Source organism: Excalfactoria chinensis, chromosome 1, assembly GCF_039878825.1.
Source record: "Excalfactoria chinensis isolate bCotChi1 chromosome 1, bCotChi1.hap2, whole genome shotgun sequence".
NCBI lineage: Eukaryota > Metazoa > Chordata > Aves > Galliformes > Phasianidae > Excalfactoria > Excalfactoria chinensis.
Window position 1 is genome coordinate 154643689 of NC_092825.1, and position 17278 is coordinate 154660966.

The 17278-nt window shown below is 36.4% G+C and overlaps 1 long non-coding RNA gene across 1 annotated transcript; it reads right to left on the bottom strand.

Annotated features, from left to right (window-relative positions):
- Positions 1-11055: 11055 nt before the first annotated feature.
- LOC140248414 (uncharacterized) lies at positions 11056-16925 on the bottom strand. Its single transcript, XR_011902838.1, has 3 exons — positions 16797-16925; positions 12725-12806; positions 11056-11122 (listed from the first exon to the last, which is right to left on the bottom strand). It is a non-coding gene; the product is annotated as an uncharacterized lncRNA (long non-coding RNA).
- Between the last annotated feature and the right edge of the window lie 353 nt (positions 16926-17278).

Below are 17278 nucleotides of genomic sequence, written 5' to 3' on the forward strand. Positions count from 1 at the left end.
TCTCCACCTGCTCTACAGGACATGCAAAGTTCAGGAGCAGCTATCTCAGCCAATTAAAGAGTACCTCATCACTATTAAATAGAAGAGCTGGACTGACAGTTCGGTTCGGCATCACCACAGAAGTTCAATTGCCACTTGCCAAGTATTACATGACAGACAGAAAAAGTTTAGGAAAACTAACATACAAATCCTTTTCTCTTTTCATTTGATAATAATAATAATAATAAAATAGCATTATTTACCAGTTCTGTTTACTTTAATTCATAAATATTTGGAAGTTGTTTCCCAGCACTGAGCACACAGAATCAAGCTGTCCAATTCTTATACATAGTGGGTAAAATATTTTTCATCTCAATAGTGCCCTCAGTTCAGTAACAGCTATTATATGGAAGCATGGGTGGCAGAATCAGACCCTTAGCTTGTGTGGAGCCCAGCATCCTTTTACTGTTTGCTTTGATTAACTACATCACTACACATTTTCAAGAGGAAATGTAATTTTCACTGGCAATAACTCAGGAACTTACAGCAAAGGGGTAAAAGCTTTGAGCAGACAATTCTGGGTGCTGGAGATAGTGCAAGTGATAAAATGATGTATAAAATGACATGATAACAAACATTGACCATATCTCTGATTTTTCTTTAGTAGCAGACAATATCATCATTCACACAGCTGTGAGCCATTCAAGAAGGTATTATCCCACGAGTTCTGACATCAAAAAACTTATCGTTTCCAGCCTTACAGTAAAGCAGTTTAGTAGGTAATAAAAATGAGCAGGAAATTTCCAGAGCAGTCTGAGTTGACAACAGAGACCAAATTTCAACAAAAAGTAGTACAGTTACATATAATTTATATCTCCCTGCACCATCTAATCCTCCTGAGAAGATTAATTCTGGCAGAAGGCATGCCATGGTAAGACCAAATACCTTGCCTTAGGCTGTACAGTATATGTAGGCATTATTTATTTCTTTCAGAGATTCCTTAGGAATCCTTTTGATGAAGGCAACACAAAGATATGGGTTTTCTTTCTTTGTACTTTGTATGTTTTCTGGATTCACATTTCTATTCTAACTGAAGATGAAATCTTTGGCTTTGTTTTCCTTTTTTTTTCCCAAGAAAATATAATCTGTAATATTTTATTGTCAATTTTAGGACAGGCTGATAGCTAACACAGAAAAAAATAGCTCAACAGGAATGAGTAGCATAGACAAAAATATAACCAATGCTCTGTGGACAGGGCTCAGTTCTGCCTGTTCACACTGATGTTATTTTAGCATTCTTTGAATCTAATTAGTCAAAGCTATCCATAGAATCATAGATTGTTAGAATTGTTTGGTTTGGAAAGGATCTTTAAATCATCTATTCCAAGGCCCTTGCTATAGGCAGGGACACCTCCCACTAGGTGAGGTTGCTCACAGCCCCATCCAGCCTGGCCCTGAAAACCTCCAAGGAGGGGTCATGCACAACCTGTCTGTAAAACTTGTTCCAATGTCTCAATACCCTCAGAGTAAAGAATTTCTAATATCTAATCTAAATATACCTTCTTCCAGTTTAAAGCCATTTTCCCTCACGCTGTTACTGTCTGACCTTTTGAAAAGTCCCTCCCCAGGAACTTTCCTGTAGGCCCCCTTCAGGTGCTGGAAGGCCACTATAAGGTCCCCCTGGAGCCTTCTCTTATCCAGGCTGAAGAGCCCCAACTCACTCAGCCTTCCCTCATAAGGAAAGTGCTCCAGCCCTCTGATCGTCTTTGTGGCCCTCCTCTGGACCCACTCCAACAGCTCCATTTTTTTCTTCTAGGGGGCACAGAACTAGATGCAGCCCTCCAGGTGGCATTGCACAAGAGCAGAGGGGCACAGTCACCTCCCTCAACCTGCTGCTCACATCTCTTGATGAAACCCAGGATCCAGTTGGCCTTCTGGGCTGCAAGCAAACATTGCTGGCTGGCTCATGCTGAGATTTTCATCAATCAACATCTACAAATCCTTCTCCTCAATGTTGCTCTCAAGCCATTCTCTTCCCAGCCTATATCTGTGCTTGGGACTGCCACTACCCAAATGCAGGACCTTGCATTTGCCCTTGCTGGATTTCATAAGGTTGACATGAGCCCATCTCTCAAGCCTGTCCAGCCCTCTCAGGATTAGCATCCCTTCCAGCTGCACTGCTCAAACTGGTGTTATATGCAAACTTGCTAAGAGTGCACTCAATCCTACCATTCATCTACAAAGATGTTAAATAACACCAGTTCCAGCACCAATTCCTGAGGAACACCATTCATCACAGGTCTACATTTAAACATTGAGCTGCTGACCACAACTTTCTGCATGCAAACATCCAGACAATTCCTTATTCAGAGAGACATCCATCCATTAAATCCATTTTTCTCAAATTTAGCAACCAGGGTGTCGTACAGGACACAGCATCAAACATTTTGCACAAGTCCAGGTAGATGACATAAATTGCTCTTCCTTTATCTACTGACACTGTAATTTCCATCATAAAAGGCCACTAATTTGGTCAGGCATTATTTGCTCTCGGTGAAGTCATATTGATTAACACCAGTCACTTCATCTTTATTTTCCACATGCCTCAGAAGGGCTTTCAGGAGGATCTGATCCATGATCTTGCCAGGCATAGAAGTGAGATTGACTGGCCTGTAGTTCCCTGGATCTTCTTTTTTTCATTTCTTGAAAATGGTGGTTATGCTTCTCCTTTTCCAGTCGGTGGGAATGTTACCAGACTGCCATGACCTTTCATATGTGATGGATAGTGTCTTGGCAGTTTCATCCACCAGTTCCTTCAGAACCCATGACTGGATCTTATCAGGTCCCATGAACTTGTGCACTTTAGTTCTTTAGATGGTCTTGAACCTGATCTTCATTTAAAGTGGGCAGATTGTTCTTCACTCAGTTCTTACCTTTTCTTTCTTTAACTTGGATAATACAACTAGAGTCCTTGCTGGTGAAGACAGATGAAAATCTTTATCCATATTCCTCATAATAAGGTCTCCAGTTTCCTTCTGGAGAGGGTCCACATCTTCTCTGGCCTTCCTTTTATCACTGATATACCTGTAGAATTTCTTCTTGTTCTCCTTTATGTCCCTGGCCACATTTAATTTTATCCAGGTTTTAGCTTTCCTGACCTGATCTCTGGCTGCTCAGACAATCTCTTCATAGTCCTCCTGGGTAACCCAGTTCTGCTTTCACTCCACAGAAGCCACCTGTTTTGGTCCACAGAAGCCACCTGACATTCTTACCTGCCTTCTTCTGTCTTGGGATACACTGCATCTGGACTTGGAGGAAATTGTCCTTGAATACTGACCAACTTTCTTGGACCCCTCTTCCCTCCAGGGCTTTATCCCAAGTCACCCTGCCAAGCAGTTCCTTGAAGAGGTCAAAGTTTGCTCTCCTTAAGTCCAGAATATCAAGCTTACTGTGGACCCTCTTGTGGACTGTGTAAGGATCTTGAACTCTACCATTTCACTATCACTGCAGCCTAGGCTGCCCTTGAGCTTCACCAGCCCCTACTTTTTGGTGAGGACAAGGTCCAGTGCAGCACCTTTTCTTGTGGGTTCCTATAACACCTGGAAGAGGAACTTATCATCTATATATTTCAGGAACTCCTTTGATTGCAGGTGCATCTCTGTGTTGTCCTTTCAACAGATATCAGGGTGGTTGAAATTCCCCATGAAGACCAAGTTTTGTGAATGTGAAGCATCTCCTTTCTGTCTATAGGGGACCTCACCCACTCAGTCTTCCTGGTTGGGCAGCCTCTGGAAGCATCACTACACTGTCTCCTTTCCCTGCCTTCCCTTTAGTCAAACCCAGCTCCATGGACTCCATCTGGTTGCTGATGTAGAGGGCAACATCCCCTCCCTTCCTCTTGACCTGTCTTTCCTAAAGATTTTATACCTGTCTATTTCTACTGTTCCCAGTTATGAAAGCCATTCCACCGTGTCTCAGTGATTCCAATGACATCATAGCCCTAAGTACATACATACCTATTACTCTTGCTTGTTCCCCATGCTTTGTGCATTAGTGTACAAACATTTGTACAAGCTGGATTCCCCATTGGGGCTGATTTACTAATTAAACACTTATCCTGCACTTTAGAGACTGTCTTCTTGGCCTGTGATCCAATTCCAGGCCCATTGAATCCATTTCCATCATCACCCTCAAAATAGGATGAGTTGCAGCTCCCATCCCCCAGGAACTCTAGTTAGAAGCCCTCCTGACTAAATTGGAAAGCTTGTCGGGGAAGCAGAGCCAAAAAATAACATGGGCGGTATGGAGCTTCAAACTATAAATAGTACATGTAGGTAGTGACATGGCCACAAAGATGGCTGACAATATTCTTAGCTGCTTTAAGTATTGTCAGTAAGTTGAAGGAGGTAATCTTTCCCCTCTAATCAACACCAGTGAGTCCATAATCACAGCACTGTGTCCAGTTCTGGCCTTCCAGAAATGAGATGTACCTCCTGGAGGGACACTAGCAAAGAGCAATTAATCTGATTGAAAAATTGGACCAACTCTCCTATGAGTAAAGACTGGAAGAGCTGAGACTCTTCAGCTAGAGAAAGGAAAGCTTAGGGGAGGATCTTATTAATGTATGTGAATATGTGAAAGAAGAAGAAGATAGAGTCAGGTTCTTTTCAGACAAACCCTATGACAAGAGAAAAGGCAATGGGTGCAAAGTAAAACACTTTACTGTGATGATTACTGAGCAAAGCAACAGGTTGCCCAGAGAGGTTGTAAAGTCTTCTCCCTGTATCTGAAAGTGGAACAAGTCACCTGCTATCAGGAAAATCATCTAAGATCTTAGTTGACAATATGAATGGAATTTACAGAGCTCTTAGGCATGTATTAAGGGAAATCTACACATTGTTGTGTTCGTTAGTGTCCGCCAAATTTCCAGGCTCCACTGATCGTGCTGATTACATCTTCTTTAGACATAAAATGAAGTTACGCAGGGTAGGCAACAACTTAAATAAGCATACAGCTGCATTTGAGACTCTCTATGGTGTTTGAGACACCTAAATGGGGCTTCCAAAAGTGATGAACTGGGACAACTGGATATGCGTCTGGACTGGCAGATGAAGAACAACCAAGAAATACTTATTGCATCAAGACTCCACAACACACAGATGTCTGCATGCATTTGTCTTAATGTATCGTGTTAAGTCCTATCCCAAGTAAATATAGTTTTCAAAAGAAATTCAGCCATTTATCTCAACATAAATTACAGATCTCCTAAAAACGTGTTTGTTTTTTTATTTATTAAAGTGTTCATCTTTTTTTTCTCAATCAATTCTGAAGGAGGATATTTTCTTGAAAATACACTTTTCCATTCGAAACCAGTTTCAACATTAAGTTCATCACTTGCTTATTAGAAAGTGGATTTTTTAATTTGTTTTTATAGTCCTCTGTGCCATCAGTCTAATTTTTCTCTCGAATCTTGATCTGTTTAAAGAGATCAATATATCATTTAGCTTTTAATTTGAACAGGAAAAATAATGGAAAAATATTCAGAATAATAGATTGTCCAATCACAGAAAAAAAAAAATGTTGGGAAAAAAAGCAGATTTTTTTTGAAAATATTAGAAGACTGATTCTGCCTGTTATTTCTGTCAGTAGTTATTTTATTTTTCAATCCACTTAAATCTTTCTTTCACACATATAACAGCATAGTACAGAGCAGCACAAGGAAAAATAGCTTTAAAACAACCACACAGACAAGGAAATGTAGCTTTCAGTATGGCCTCCATAGGGTTATACTGCACTCGCTTACCACTTCCCCTAATGGGATTTGTTCTCTCTGGCTTACAATTACTGAAATACTATCTCTGCCCCTGTAGCGAGCTCTCTTTGCTCATCCTTCATTACATGACTATTTAATGTAACATTTGCCTGTGAGGAAAGTGTGCACAGCATTTTCAGGCCTCATTTCAGGATAGTTTGTGGTTGTTTTTTTTTTGCCTTTTTTTTTTTTTTTTTGTGACACAGACTGTTTCCTGACTTTCATTAAAAGAAGGCAACAGTCTTCATAGCAAAATGGCATTTCAGATGAATAAGAGAGGAGGACAAACTGCTGAAAACTTACTGTGCCAGTTTATTTCTGATACATAAGGATGCTTTGACTCTCTTATCTACTGTTTTTTTTTTTTTTCAGTACTTGGAAACTATTTACAATTGTGAATGCTAGCAGATATTTTTGGCATTTCATTACTCAAGAAAATAAAATTCAGTCTTATCCACCACCCTCTCAATGACTCTTTAATAGACACATCACAGTCCTATACTTTGAATGACTCCAGGAAGTACCCCTGTTATTCCATACACCTACTGTTTTTTCCCTACCATAATCTTTTTCTGCCTTTCTTGAAAAGTAAGTCAGTTACATACTCAGATTCTGGTTTCCTCACACTGTTTTTTACTTTATGAGCATCGGTCCTACTAGAGGTTGGGGGTGGATGGTGGTGGGTTCTTTTGTTTTGTTTTAATTTATTTGTTTTGTTTTGTTTCTCTTTTTCTCATGGATGGGACTGGGAAGGAAAGTATTTTAATTGTAACACTGCACCTGCTCTCCTCCAAATGACCCTGTCAACCTGTTTCAGAATGAGTAATTTAGGACTTGAGTCACACTCACCCACAGAGACATCTTTGTTCTTGCTGAATTTAAAATTTAAATGTTCCAGCAAGATCATCTTTTTAAGAAAAAGCCACTTGCAGACATTTTCTTCTTCATCTGTTACTCAGAGAAAATGTTGTCCAGGATCAATCTGTACAACTTTGTGTGAAGGAATTTTCAGCAGCCATGGGAACAGTCATTTAAATGAAGAAGACTCAAATAAGAGCTCTCCAGGTTCGTCCCAAAGTAATCCACTACCTATGATGTCATCTGATGATCCAAAGCTGTACATACAACTATGCACAAGGAACTGGAAAACATTTGGACTGCTTAGTTATCATGCACATAGATACATGGAAAAGACTGTATTTTAAATGCTACCTTTTTGATACGTCACACATTTGTCCTTATAATGGAGAAGCTCTATTTTCTCTTTTTAATAGCTTTAGGTAATACTTTTGTCCTGGTCTCTGTGAATAGGCAGGAAGGTTGTAATTCTGTTAAAAGACATTATGTAATAACATATCCTTGAGAAATTTGATAAGGCCTGTCTATGCCACCATAAACATACTAAGTAAGGCCTTTGAATTAACTTCATTTGAAAGAGCTTGCTAAGAGCTAAGCCACATAACAGGATGGAATTGAATTACAGTGGCCTAATAAATTATCAAGCATTAGCTGAATTTCCTTAATTGCCTGTGGGCATGCTTTTAGTCCACCCCAATTGTGAGGTAATAAACGTCAGTGAAAGGGATTTCAGAAGAACATTTGAAACCTAAATATCAGTAGAGAGACTGAATACTCTGTTGGACCACTACCCATTTCCTTGAGTGATATTAGATAAATCAACAAGTAATTTTTCAATTCATGTTTATAATTCCATTTGTGATATGTTACTTGAACCACAAGGAACCACAAGTAGAAAAGCTGAAAGGGAAGGGGAGGAGGGAAGAGATATCTGGGTATCTGTTGAGCTGAGCCTCTAATTAGGTAACTCTGACAATCTTTCTCAGAACAGGCTTCAAACTGCCAAAAAGTAGTAAAATAAGCAGGAGGGGGAGGCAAGGGGGAGCTGCAAAAAGGGAATCCTTTTGTAGTGCCAAAACCCCCAGGGTGGAAAAATTCAGAGCTACAAATTTAGGAGAATTCTAAAGTAAACATCTTCACTGAAGAATTTCCGTGGTGTTTAAGTCCTGCTTTGTGCTTGCCTTATGATATTCTTCAGTTGGCAAGTAACAGCAAAAATATTCTGTTTATGTTAAACTTTCTAACTACTTTTTAGGGCATACTGGATGGGCATTTTTGTTAATCCAACATAGTTCAAAATATAAAAGTTAGCATGAATTAAAATTCTATTCTGAATATTAAGTCTTCAGAGTATTTGTGACAAGATAAAAATCTTATTGCATTCATTTCATGGAACTATTATCTTTTGAATTTTTATTCATAAATTTTAAACACTGTACATTTGTAATAACTTGTACCTTATAGTGTCATGCATAACATGTATTTTACAGTGCTCAGTAACAACATTAGATCTCAGATCTTGATAGTGTTATAATCTGGTGTGATTTTGCTGTAAGTTTTTGACATGAAAACAAAAATTGTGATTCAACCTTGTGTATGGTAGGACCATTTAGAACTTCTTAATAAATAAATGCTTGGTTGGAATTAAAAGTAGAAGATATTATTAAATATTATTGTTTTCAAAACTGTAGAAATCTTGTAAAATTGAAAATGAACTTCTTACAGCCTTATTCAGTCATCTTGATATTTTTCAGACTTTCCAGTGCTGGCATTTGCTTTCTGTAAGAAATGATACTGGAAAATTGTTAGTTCACATGCTTGGATACTCATGGAAATGTGAATGATAAACAAGAGCATGCAAATATTCACATAAGAATATGGTATTTATATGTGAGAAGGAAATACTATTTGACACAGATAAAAAAGCGGGTTCATAGAAGCTATTAAATGAGCCATAAAAGAATTTCAATCCTACTTTTTGCAGCAAGAGTGAATTATACACATATTACTGAGTTCCAGCCACAGGATCACTGCATATGCTACATCAAATATGCCTATTTAAGTAATAATACTCTTAGGCAAAGCGGGGCAAGATCATGAGATTTGTTAGACAGAAGTCTGTTAAAAGAAAATTTGGCTTGCTAGTTGCTAATTTGCACTCTGTTTCTGCACTTCCATTCACTTTTCACTTTGTCTTTCACTTCTGTTTCATTTTTCACTGCCCAAAGCTCTTGATAGTTAAAGTAAGAAAAATTATGTATAATCACCCCTTAGTGTTTTTAAACATATACGTGCACTATTATAAATATAAAACAAACATTTGTGTGTGTATACATAAAACACATACATAGGTAGTAGTACTGAATAGCATAACTGAAACATAAATTGATACTAATTAATCACAGGAGTACATCATGATAGGTTTCAAAAAATTTATGCCTATTAGGTGAGAAGTGCACAGTAAAAAATAACTACTTAAGCATCGATCTAGGAATTTAATATAGGTTTAAATTTCCCAGAATAAAAAGAGAATTTTCCATCAGTGAAATTCATTTTGGTTTGATCTCTCAACCACACCACAAATAGTACCATCTGCCTATCTGTTCGCTCAGTGACAAAAGCCAATAGGATTGTGTTAAAAATATATCTATTCTTTCCCTTTCTCCTGTTCCTCTCATAAAACAAAGGCATTTTAAAAATAAAATTCATTATTTAAATTTCACGTCTCAAAATATGATTTTAACATGAAGAAGTGTTGAGACTTAAAATTTAGTACTTTACATAATTTAATTACTGAAGAATGATGTCCAACAAAGCATGGAAGAATTATCTTTGATACATAGCTAAATCTGTGATCACTGTTACTTTGAATGGTAAAATCCATGAAATATAGTTGTGCTGCACTAATATTTTCCTCACTCAAATTCCCCTTACACAAAATTTTCACTGCAAGGTTATTATTATACTGGTGTTTTTCGTGTGGTTGTAGAAGGACTGAAGGAATGAAGAAATTAAGGAAGGAAGCTTGGACAACTAAAACATGGATAAAATAAAACTGAGAGGTGGCATGACCATTAATATGTCATGAAGAGACAGATGTCAGTGTGTGAAGGAACTGCACAAGCTCAAAAGACATGTCAGCATAAAAATAAATGAGTGTAAACATAGTATGATATATACTTAAGCTGTAAATATAAGGTTGTGTGTTGTGGATTTTCCAACACCAAGACTGAAGAGGCATGGTCTCCTGGGTCATGTTATGAATCTTAAGTTAAATAACTGAGTATTTTTAGGAATTTGCCCACAACTACTGAGAATTTCACTCCTGGGACAAGCAATCACCACATTCCTGTTAAACAAAGTTGTTCTGGTGAGTTACAGAGAAAAAGGCTGCATGTCAATTAAGTATAATGATGTGACAATTAGCTTTTCATATCAACTTCCTAAATATGTGCCACAGAATAACTAAAAGCATGCAGGAAATTTAATCTCTTCATTCTCTAGTAAAAAATGCAGCATGTGAAGAAATGAAAAATATTTGACTACTTAAAAAATCTATTTGTCTTCCTTGTTCAGCATCTCCTTCTATTGATCACTATCAGTGCTGACAAATAGCTTGAAGCTGTGATCCTGAATTGATATTTAATTAAAATGAAGATCTATTCTAATTGTATGGTAAACACATCAGAGTTCTGTATGTAAATAATGTCAACAGATGAAGGATAAAAGAAGAATTTTAAATAAGTGTTAGAAAGTTTGCAAAGGGGCTAGGGAGCAAATCAAGCAGAGAAAAGCAATAATTAAATTCTGTCTCCAATTTATTTTTACACTGGATTCCATTCTTATTACACTGAAGTTTAAAGACTGTTTTCTTATTTGCCTTGCCAGAATGAATAAATTACATGAATGATATGGGGTTTAGGGGGTTTTAAATCACAAAAGTAATGTTTTCCTCATCAAAGTGTGAAAGCCATTTGTAGTATGAGTAGAGCATGTGTCTTGACAGCATTGAAACTTACAGAATGAAATTACTGAGTTGCTTTATAGAGAACTGCATTGTTCAGAGAATGTTTTGTCTCCCAGTCCTGGTCAGCAACATTCTGTCACTGTGCCATTTTTGCAAACTCAAATATATCATTATTGGTGAATACTGTAATAATTGTGGTATTGGTTGCCCAGAGGGCTTTAATCAATTTTACTTTCTGCTAATTTTGAACAACCTTCAGGACAGACAATGGAAGCTCAACAATTCCATTGGTCCTCCTGAAAGCCACAGGGCACAAGTCATCTCTTTGGAGATTTAAAAAGTTCACAGAAGGGCTAACTGAGGTTCTCTTCTTATTGCTTTATTAAGGGGTCACACCAGACAATACTTCAATATGGTCTAGAACCATTACCTGTGATCAGTTCTCCACTTCTGCTCCTGTCTTGTGGAAGTCTTTGGTTGATTGCCCAGTGGTAGTCCTATGGAAGCTTTTATCAGCATTATGCAAGAGAATAAAAACAAACTGAGTTAGATTGTTTGGGTATTGGTTTTGTTTTGTTTGTTTGTTGTTTTGCTTCACTTTTATTATTTATTTATCTATCTACTTATGTATTTATTTATTTGGAGGAATAAAGGAGTCAGATAAAAGGCAAAAAAACAAGAAAACCAAAAAAAAAAACCCAAAAACATTGTGGTAAGAGATAAGATATAGTAGGGAAAAAAACAAAAGTCTAAAAATGAAGATTCTCCAATGATAGCCCTGTTATCATATGGAAAAGTTTATACAGGGACTCTAATCTTCATATCTTATGAAGACCGTCAAGTCTCAGAGATGCAGATATGGTTAGATCAAAACTCAATTTAGTATTGCTTTGGGATGTCTGAAGCCTTGAAAAGAGCTGAAAATTCTGATTTTCTTTTGATGAACAAGAAACTGATGTCAGTAAATCCTTCTGCTAAGGATACCCTCCCTGCTTTTACCATTTTTGCACAAGTATGACTCAGTATGAACTATGAAGGAGAGTGTCTAAACCAATGATAGGACTGGACTAAGGTCTCAGAAGTCTGAGGCACTGATTTAAAGGCCTTCATGGTTTGGACTGCAGCGTTCCACTCTTCAACAGAGGCAGCAGACAAGGAGTCTCTGATTAGGAGTATGCTCCCTAAAAAGTGGCTGAACTCTGCAAAGATATAGGATACTTAGAATTATTTAACAGCAACATGATAGAACTGACCCCAGTGGCTAGATATCTTTTAAAAAATTACAGTAGACCATGTTTGCTAGAGTGTCAATAATTTGTTTTCACTCTTCATATGTTTGTATTTTGGATCAATAGAAAAAGAAAAAAGCAAAAAATCAGGGCTCTGAACACACAATTAGACTAAGATACACAAAGGCCTTGAGGCCTCATCTTTAAGGGATTAAGCTTTTTCATCTGAAGAAACATCACATTTTTCCCAACTATCTTCAAAATTTTTCATTTTGACAGTACCAGTTTGGACAGTTTGAGTTTGTAAAGAGTTCCTACACATAAGTAAAGAATGTATTAATAAAAGCCCACTACAGCTTTTATTAATTGTGTCATTTGGGAAGGAGGAAAAAAAAATCAATTTGAAGAATATGATTTCTATAATTAAATGGTCTGTGTATCAGAAAGATTTTCCTCTTCTCAGCTGGAGTTGTAGGATTCAAATTTTAGCCAGTAGGAAGCCCTTACCATTTCTACTGGCACTGAAAATGCATTTGAGCAAAATATGTGTTCATTAAACCCCAGTTCTTAAATTTTACTCATTTTCCTAAGTGCTATGAAGTGATATAAAGAGATTTTTTTTTTTTCCTTTGGATCCTAAGACTTGAAATTTATGTATTACATTCTGATTTAAATGTTACTTAAATAGTACAGCACTTCAAAATACAGTACTACCTAAATAGATTTTTTTTTCTTTTTTTCTTTTTTTTTTCCTTATCATAATTGTTCTTAACAATATTGTAATTAAATTAACTGCTTGTCAGTGTTTATCTTCGCAAGGACAAAAACATCAAAGGTAATTATGCATGTAGTAGAATGCAATGCCAGCATTTTACCAACCTGTAAACTGTTCTCCTACTATGGGATATTTAGCCAGACCTGACCAGCTCAGTAATGTGGGAGTTAATTTTCCACTCAGTGTCTGGGAATGAGAAATAAGAATGCATGAGCTAAACAGAGAGGCGTGGTAACTCCACAGATTTCAAGAGGAATTTGAACAAGATTGCCATCTAAATTCCAAGATGTTAGTGTTCTACCATCAAGTAAGGTAGCATGAACATGATTAAATTACTGTGGAATTAGCTCAAAGTAACTACACACTCTGTGAAAGCCGCTGATTTTTCTGTATCTTACATGAGACAGACTTGCCAAGAATAAGTGAAGAGCCAAGTGCAACACTGTGACACACATTCAAGTGAATATCTCAGTTTTAAGAGTTATAAAGAACATAGAGATAGTAATAGAACATAGAGATAGAAGTAATGGGATGTGATACACCTTTAGTTTGGTGTGTTTGTGTGTGTGTGTGTGTGTGCGCACTCACATCCCTGCATGGACAGACTGTAATGCCTCCTATTTATTTTAGCGGAAATTAAAACAGATACAAGAGCACAATGACACCATTTGATAGATCAAACTCTGAAATACAAAATAAATGTTTTCCAACATGGTCACCACCATTAGCTTTGCATTATTGCCAGCGATGAACAAAAACCTGCATGCCATGTTCATAAAAACCTGTACCAGAAGATGTGACCCACTGTTACTGTGGCCTCTGTTGAAATGCACCAGACACTGTAATCGCAACCACTCTTTAGTCTCCATAAATATTCAGCAAGCATCAAGGGATGTGCTCTGCATGGAGGAATTCAATATCACACCTTTCCTTCATATCCACTTCCATGTCAGATGCCATTTTGTCAGACTGCCACTCTTTTGCCATCTGTTGCACAGCAACAAAATAAGACAGAATATTGTTGGGAAGGTTCAGCCTCTACTGCTATATCACCAACATCCACTTCTGACATCATGGGTCAATGTAATAAAATAGGAGGTATTCCTTTTGGTGCATCCATCATAAATGTTTGGCAAAGTCTTCATCAGTAATATAACACCACCAACATCAGTAAAGTTTATTTCCCATTTTCTTTATTTTCTTTTTCAAATATCAAACTAGTCTTGTCTTCAGCTGTGCAATAAAAGATTGGCTATGTTCCTATTTTCACATGCATTCATTTACCTTTCTTCCTAATGAAAAATACACAGCACAGCCAATTTATCTCATATACTTTTTTTACTTTCTCTACCCAAAATATATTTTGTCTCACCTATTGAGGAGTGTAATTATATTTCACATATAGGAAAGTCCTTGGTAATTCGCTGTCGCCTGAGGCTCCCTGAGTTATACCTCTTTCACTTTCATGACAAAAACATAATAGCAGTGCCTTGAGGGTAATATTTTCAGTGGAAAGATGTACCTGGAAAACTATAGAGCATTAAAATTAAAAATAAAAATAAAAATGAAGAAATAAAAAACAAATACAAAAATATATAAAAAATAAAGAATAAAGGGGAAAAAATATTTATTTTCTTAGCTTGGCTTTCGCTTTCCTTCTTGAAATTTTGTACAATTCTCATGATTTCCTATTCTGGATATGGTGTTTCTTCAGGTTAAAATTTATTTTGCTGTGGAATATACCCCAGTACAGGGGAATTCTGACTTTTATATCAGAAGGAATAGATACACTAAAGCTATAACTATCTTATTTTTAAGTCAGTAGGAATAACAAAAAGTTCATCTTGGGATTCATGTTTTTTCTTCTCACACTCTTCAAATCTATACCAAGGTCAAGGCTCCAGGTAAATCTATCCAGCAATCTACTGATAGAACAATTTTATCAGAAGTCAGCAACTGCCAGATGAAAAAAAGGCAAAATGCTTTGTGAAAACACAGAAATCTTGGTTACAATTCTGTATAAATTGATATATAGAAAGCATACCATTACAAACATAATGCTTGATTAAAATTTTATAAATGGCTATCATGTATGATTAATTTTAGATGTTACGCAAAACTTTAATACTAAACTATATTCTAAAGTGAAATAGATCTGAAATTTTATTACATGCAATTTTAAAATGTTGAAATTCTAACATATCCCAAAATGTTTGCTTCACCTCTTCTGTAGTTTTTGCACAGGTTTAGATGGGCAGGAGAACTTAGTTTTCTGTGGGGTTGTGCTTTATGTTTTTGGTCATACTATAACTTGTTATCATTCACTGAGGTTTTACACTATCTTTTAAATAACGCAAGGGATAAGACATTATTTGGAAAGATTAAAGACAGTCTCTGATTCAAGGAAATGAAATCTGTGTGAAATATTATTTAACATATTTAACATATTTAATATTTAATATATTTATTAACTATGTTAATAATAAAGTTTTCCTGTATACTGTCTCATTAGCAATCTCCTGTAGAGTCTATCAAGAGCAGTATAATGTGTTTCCCACAGAAGTACTGGAAATTCACTGTAAAGTTTCACAATAAATTTACTTCTGTAATTTCTTCTTTGCTTTCTCAGTATGCAGTAAGGAATAGTACAATAACATATCATAGCTTTTGATTGCTCTCCAGCTGTAGCAGAAGCACTGTTGACGCAGAATAAAATGTACAGCAAAATGTGGAAATGAAAAACAAATGCTGATGATAGAATTGGATTAGTAAACAGTAGCTAATTCCTGGAATAAAAAGATCTATTAAAGAAAGGTGATATGTTTTGAGGGAGGTAACTGTAAAAACAGATACAGACCTATAGAGTAGGAGCTATTAATTTTATTCGATGAACTAAATGGAACCATTATCGTAATCAATGAAAGCTCTATAAAAATAGAGACTGGCAATCTTAAATCTCATTCTTTCAATCAAATCCATGAGGATCTTAAAAGCCATCAATACAGACTCAACCATTACATGACAGACATAATACAAATCCAAAGATCAAGAAGAGCTTTAAAAAAATTCATCCAAAGGTAACATTATAGAATGAATTACTCTGCCATTCAACTACTGTTCCTTATACAAATGTTTTCTGCACAGCTAGTACACTAATTAAAAAAACAACAACAACAAAAAAAAAAAAAAAAACTGTATTCTAAGGAAATATTTTTGAAGCTTTTACAGACGGAAAATTTTGCACTCGAAAATTTTATAATAGCAGCTGCACTCTGATTTAAGGGTCAGAAATATATCAGATGAGGCATGAACCTATAGAGAGCTGCTGTTTTAGTTATCATGTACTTTCAACAAACTCTTCACAAGTCACAAAATTTGCCCAAGAAATGACAGAATAGTGAGCATACATGGGGAAAAATAAAGAAGAAGGAAAAAAGAGTCACGGCATTTTCAGAGGTTATTTTCAAAGAGAAAGCCAAAACTTCCCAAGAAACACACTAATCACAGAATGTTTGTCCATCTCCTGGAATCCCAAGAAGGAAGGCTAGGCTTTCAGTTTCAAGAGATTGTTTCATAGCATTTAAAGGACAGATTTAATAAATATTGTTTCTATCACCCTATGTTATCTAAGAATGAGTAGCAAATGTTCATGTGTATCAGCTAAATATTTCCCATCACAAATTAACAGTAGGACTGGATGGTTTATGTCTCATTTAAAATTATTATTGCAGATACAAATGTCCAGAGACCTAGAGGATTTAAAATGAATTAACAGAAGGAAAGATAAAATTAATAAAAAATCAATCAATATATGGCATAACTAAACCTAGACTTCCACCCCCAAATGCTGCTGCTTTTCTCTCCTTTCTCCTTCCCTTTCATATCCGCTTCTAGACAGACATAATTCTTTCTTTCACGTCTGTGGAACTATACCTGCTTCCCAGCTTTACTTTCATCACTGGATTCTCTGTAGCAGTGGACATTTTCCCATGGAGCAAGTGGTGTGTAGAAGGCTGTAATTCTAACACAAGCAGAGCAAGCTCTTGTGATTGCACTTGCCTTAATGCTGGCAAGTAGTCAATGGATAGAGGATATACTGTCTCAGGGCACTCAGTCTCACCATGGAGCAGCAGGTGGACAGTGCAACAGTACAAAAAGAGCATAAAGAGCATTTACCTGTTCTTATTTAAGCTCTCCGATAAGAACGGGGAATAAATCTGAGAACAGTAGGCAGATGCACCTTCTGCTACCCTGCAAATTATATTCTTGCCGGGCCATTGTGTAAACTCTTTCAGTTTCCTGAGAGATTTCCTGATGGATCACAGTACTGGAAGTGACAGCTACAGCTATTGGAAATAATGGCCCATAGCAGCAGCCAAAGAAAATTAACGACAGCACTTTTTATTCAGGATAACAGTCTGGTAATCTGTACTATCACTTTAGAGTAAGTTCATACAACAAAAGCAAACAAGCAAATAGGCAGTTCGGGCTCTGAATAAAATAAAGTAGATGGGGGAAAAAAAAACACAACACTATTATCATTATTTTCTGTTTTTCTCTTCTTTTTGAAGCAGAATGTTACAGATAAAGCTAAGTGAATCTGAATAAGCATCATTGTGTTGTGCTATTGTAGGCATAGCTCAGAACAAACACTTTTT